General features: G+C 48.7%; 1 pseudogene; it reads left to right on the forward strand.

Annotated features, from left to right (window-relative positions):
- The first annotated feature begins 5,576 nt into the window (after nucleotides 1–5,576).
- Nucleotides 5,577–5,743, forward strand: LOC119457200 (U2 spliceosomal RNA; annotated as a pseudogene).
- The last annotated feature ends 208 nt before the right edge of the window (nucleotides 5,744–5,951 follow it).

Here is a 5,951-nt window from a genome sequence, read left to right on the forward strand (position 1 = left end):
CAATCATGTATACTGCGCTTTCCGACAACGGCTAAAGGAATTGCTTGTTTACAGCAGAAATCAAGTCCATAGCTGGGAACCTTAATCCAGCGCTGCCCTCGGGTATGTCATTTATGGAGAGGTAATGGCGGTCAGGTTAATATTACGAATAATCGATAGTGATACTCAGGACTAGAGTGGCTCTCTTCAGCCAAAGTCACGACCTTCAATTCGGTACGATCGTTGATCGTAACAGATCTGAAAGCAGTTCTGGTTTTCTTCACCACTGCGCTTACACTTGTTGTTTTCTTTTCAGAGTGCTTCATCGACCAAGGTGAAGCAGTTTTCACGCGCATTTCTTTGTCTTGACGGTTCTACTCCTGCTTGAAGATTGCACCTGGCGAAAATTGCAGCTTGCCCTAAAAGCTCCTTAATCCACCGATGGTTTGTCGTCTCTTTCTCTTACGTTAGTGCTAAGCCCTCCAGTAAGGTTTGGTTATCTAAGAGAGCTCCAGTATTCGGAAATATACTATTAGGGACATTGAGGACAGCTGGGCTTTAGACATCGCGAGGTAAGTGCACATGCCTTGGGCTGAATGTTGGCTTTCCAAGTGGGTAGATCGAGGCTCGCTGGCTAAGTGTGTGCTTTTGGCGGTCTTCTTAAACCTGCGTATTTTAGCCTACCGCTCCATCACTTGTCTGCGACCTGTGCACTGAAATGGAATCTTTGTGCAGACAACATAACATGCATGTTTGTCACCTCGACTTTCAAAGCCGGTCGCACAATTCACAACCCCTTAAGAACTTCAGCAGTGCCGAAGCCTGTCGAGACCAGTGTCCTAAAGCTTTTTCCTCTATGAGGGGGCGATTGTCCAGTTTTTCAAGCGCAGTCGCGAGCACTTTTCTTGCCATATTGTAGCGGGGAAAGTCATAGAGGAGGTGCTTGATTGTCACCTCGCAGCCACAGTTGTCGCAAGCAGGGCTGTCAGCCATTTCAATGCGGAAGGAATAGGCGTTCGTGAATGCCACACCGAGCCACAGGCGGCACAGAAGTGTTGCTTCCGCTCGTGGTAACCTTGGTGGAAGACGGAGTTGCAGACGTGGATCCAATCTGTGGAGGCTTGCGTTGCTGAAATCACGTGTTCCACAGAGTCTGCGAGAGCTCGCGTGCGAGGGAACGAAGTTTTGTGGCTGCGTCTGTTCTCGACAGTGGTATTGATACAATAGGGGCACCATCGTGCGTAGATCGGGCAGCGTCATCTGCACTGCGATTTCCCGAAATTCCGCAGTGACCTGGTATCTACTGGTAGATGATGTTGTGCCCCTTGTCGGTAGCATGATGGTGAAGTAGTCGGATGTCTGCGACTAATTGTGCGTTAGGTCCGTGGTTGCAAGGGGACAGCAGGAACTGGAGAGCTGTCTTCGAGTCACAAAAGGTAGACCATGACTGATGATTTGGGACTAATAAATTCCAGAGCAGCACGGATAGCTGCGAGTTCTGCAGCCGTCGATGATGTAATATGAGACGTCTTGAATTGGATGGTGACAGATTTCACGGGAACTACTACTGCTCCAGCTGAACTTTTGGAGGACACAGAAGTGTCCGTGTAAACGTGGGTGCGTTCTCCGTGCTTTTCATGCATGAATGAAAGCACGGTTTGTTTGAGGGCGAATAACCACATCTCCGTTTTCTTTTTGATACCGGGAATTACAAGAAGGTCGCTTTCACGCGCAAAACAATGAGACCGTATGTTGTCAAAATTAATGCACATACAATCATTTACGTGAAGACGCACCGTTATCTAGGAGTGATAATCGATCGAGACCTCTTCTGGAGTCCTCATATCTCCTACCTAAAAAAGAAGCTGGCCATGGTAACCATGTTCTCAGATTTCTCGCGGGAAAGCCATGGGGTGCATCTGTGAGGGCGGTGCTCCAACTCGATAACGCACTCTTCCTGGGTCTCCTACGCTATAGCTTACCTGTACTGAGTGGGACCGGTAAGACCAACCTCCGTGCCCTCCAGTCTGTGCAAGCTCAAACTCTCCAAATATGTCTTGGCCTTCCCAGGTGTGCATCCACAGCAGCAAGAATAGCCATCCCGCATGACCACCCCATCAATCCGTACATTCAAGTCGACGCTTTAAGGATGCATATCCGGCACTTCGCCCGACTTCCATCGCATCATCTCGCCTCCCTTCCCGTCAATCGACCCCGTTCAGCGTTTAGCAGGATTATTGCCGCCAACCATGGAACTTTACCGTCGAACTTCACGCCTGCAGCGCGACCATCTCTACCACTGTGGGGCCTGCATCCAATCCAAGCAACACCATGGAGATCTTTATTTTCAATGGGCATAATACTCTGCGTGTCAGGCCATGAGGGCCATTGTGGAATTTTGAGAGGTGATAATTCGATGTCGAGCTTTAATAGGTGTCTCTGGGCCTCTTTTCTGTGCGCATATACTTTTACATCATCATCATCATCTTTTAGTTCTTATCATCGTCATCTTATCATCATTTTATTCTTCTTCTTCTATTTTTGTTACGTTTTCGCCTCACCGCAACAGCGAGCAGCACACTATAGAACAAAGTACTTCAGGCAGGCTTCTCAGCTTTTCTCTTGTAAGAAATCTCTCTCACGTTCCGTCTGTGGGGCAGTGCGTAATTCAGGAATTTCAAGGCTGGCTTTAGCGGGGAACTTCTGCTCCAGGTAGGAGGAGGAAAGGCATACACTAAACTTCTTGCCAAAATCCAAGAAAAAGCTGCCACCTTGTCGCGTGCAGTTTAGGCTGGCTACATAAGCTGCCTCTTTTGCGGCTTCCGTCGTGAGGTGGCCTCCCGCTGATTTTGGGCAATAACTGAAATACCCGAAACCATCCTATTCTATGGCTTACTCCTCTCCCTTCTCCTCTCTGGCCTAGTAAAAATATACCGCAGTCGCCTACGAAGCTTTCTTATTATAACGTGTGGGCAGTTCCGAGATTACATTGATAGTTCCTCACAGCAATAGATAAGCAGCCACCGCTACATGACGTTTCAGCTGTGACGATGACCAACTGTCAGGTGGGGGGCGCGCGCCATGGCGCATGCGCATCCAAAAGTCCACAGAGGTTACGATTCTGAGAGTCTGGGGCGGGCCAGTGCAGCAAGCACGTTTGGGCGATGCGTGTGCCGTGCCGAGGCTTTGGATAGCTGTGTATTTAAGAATTGCCTTGAACTTTTGGAGAGTTTGTTGACTAGAAGTTTAATGATTAAATCTCGTTTTGCCGTTGGAAGACGTTCGTTACTTCTGCTTGCGGATGGCGAAATACTACTCCAGGAGCCTGCATGAATACAAGCGAGGATTCTTCTGTTCGTGTATTACAGCACAGTACGCACAGTATGAAAACAGTTGTACCAGGTATTGCCAGTTTAGACACGAATTCCGTTTAGAGACGAATTCCGAGTAATGAAAAACTGAATCCGGATGGTAGAAAACAAATAGGCAGATGTTACAAAAGGCGCACTTAGCAGTGCCTCTCTGTGCAATGCTTATTCTATTTATTTACAACTATTTTCTCGTTCAGGCTGCCCTGTTTCTTGAGGCACAAGCATTTTGAGTTTCGATGCGCTCGCGCATTTGTTTATGGTAATTTGTAGAAACTCAAGGCGTTAACAAGTCTTGGTTAGGAGGTGTAATCTTGAATTAGATAAGGGACGCAATGAAGAAAAGACGAACAAGAGGGCACGCTGCAAGGAAAGCGCGAAGAAACTTAAACAAGAAAATATATAATTCACAAGGGCAACTGAATTTGCGTTACCGCCCGTTCTCGAGGCTCATACCATTACCAGAGAGTCGTCTTAGGAGCACATTAGTTAAGGTAAGCCGTCTGACGGAAGTTAGCGACTGAGTTCTCGAAAGCAACCAAGCATGTAACTCCCAGAAAGAATTACGCTGAACCGTGCACCAAAGCTCATCCTGTATGAGGGACGTATATAGCGGTTTCCTGCGACAGCTAGTCCACTCTTTTCATTGTTTCTTTCTCCTTTTTTGTTTTGGGACAAGCAACTGCTTCCTCATAGTTTGCACTCAGGTGTACCGGCCTGGTTCCTATGGTTACGGGAAAGGAGCCGACTCAGTACAGCACGGCTCACATTCTTCGCAATCCACGCCTCCGCAGCCTGCCACAATCCCGGAGGGAGAATTCTCAGCCAGTGGCTGGAGCTGAAGCACCGACAATGCCTGACCACTGTCGTCCCCGTGGGTTCATGCGTAATTAACGCCTCTAGGTAACGCTGCACCTTTCCCAGTATAGTCGAAATGGCTGGTGTCTCTCTGACTGTGGAATACCGAGATTAAATTTTGAGCAGGGAAATCGTACACACGGCGTCTTTCCATTCCGGCCGTAACGGGAATCGTGCCGTAAGAAACAAAAGTGGATGCTGTGAAAAGAGTTACGTCGGGCGCTCGATAACAAAGTTCCGCCTCCTAATGGGAGTTGACAAGACATTAAATGAGTGGGAATCGAGAAAAACGAAAACACAAGAACGCGATGGAAAGACGGCAGAACAATAGGCCAAATGCCCGATGAAATAGAAATGGCTCATGCTTATGGGATGCGACAGCAGCAAGAAATGACAGCATAAGCTTTGCCCTCGCTTAAGTATTAGCCTCAAGGTTATAGGACGCCTCGATCCCAAGCTAAGCTCCCTAATGTTCCTAAATTTTCTGCTCTTTAAAAGCAAGAAAAATTAAGCCAGTTACACGGTTGTGAAATCTGATGAAACAGTGGAGCTCGGCAAGCGTGGTTGTATAGCGTAGTGGGTATGATGCTCACTTTCGGACCGTGAATTCCCGGGCTCAAATCCCGCCTGTCTCTCTATTTCTGTCTGTCTTTCTCTCTCTCGCTCTTATTTTCTCTTTCTCTCGCCCCTAGCAAGTTTTGTTGCAATCGTCGGTACAACGCAATCATATGGTTACCATAAATGCAAGTGTGGGTGTTATAGCCTAGTCGTTATCACGCTCGCCTTCCCCCTCGAGTACCCGGATTCGAATACCGCCTCGCCAAGAAAGTTTATTTTGTTTTATTTATTTATTTATTTATTTCTCTCGCTGTCCTTCGCTCGAAACTGCGAACACCATCGCTCCGTAAGGATCAACCTCGACCTTAAACAGCTCCGCTGTTCAATATTCAGCGCCACTCCACTATGTGAAGGTGAATTACCAGCGAAGATGTGTATGTGGTAATTGACCGTTGCTGCGGTGAAACGTTCCAACTCTGCAGGATCGGGGCCACATGGACGGTTCGCATTTAACTCCGCCTCGCGGTCCTGGCGGGCAGCCCGCTTACGCTTGGCGTCCGAGGCCCGCTCATCATCGGTGATCTTCCGCCGTCGCCGCGACCATTTCCTTTTCTGTTCACGCTGTCGTTCTTGGTAGGCACGCTGTTCTTCTTCAGATTGTACAACACGCGGCCTACCCAATTCGCAGTCAGAGCAGAACTGAGGAAAGGAGCCTACCTAGAGCATGACGTCCGCAGACAGAAGACACTCAGATTGGTAGGCACTACTTTGAATACGCGGGATGGCGTACACGTGTATGGTGCGAACGTAGACATGACCGACGCGGGTCAAAGTGTAGTATCTGTTCTAATCAGCTTAATATCTGATACGGGTTGTATTTTGACCCAAGATATTAAACTTATTTTTGCAACTTGGCGCAGTGCTTGAAGCCTGCTTCACGTACCTCCACCGCGGGTCGGCCCGGTAGCGACTTTACAATTGCTAGTAGGTACAGCGGGGGCGTGGCACTGCGGGTCACGCGACTTCGGCTTAACACGTGTTGTCATGGCAATCGTGGAGCTCCTAGGTGCCTAGGGACATAATCGCTTAGGGACTTTTTGAGGCACTGGTCTGCACGGCCGCGTGGCGGCTGCTAGTTACTGAGCGTGGCTCTCTTATCTCCGCGACCGGGCGCAACGACCTTGCCGA

Source organism: Dermacentor silvarum, chromosome 6 (genome assembly GCF_013339745.2).
Source record: "Dermacentor silvarum isolate Dsil-2018 chromosome 6, BIME_Dsil_1.4, whole genome shotgun sequence".
Classification (NCBI taxonomy): Eukaryota; Metazoa; Arthropoda; class Arachnida; order Ixodida; family Ixodidae; genus Dermacentor; species Dermacentor silvarum.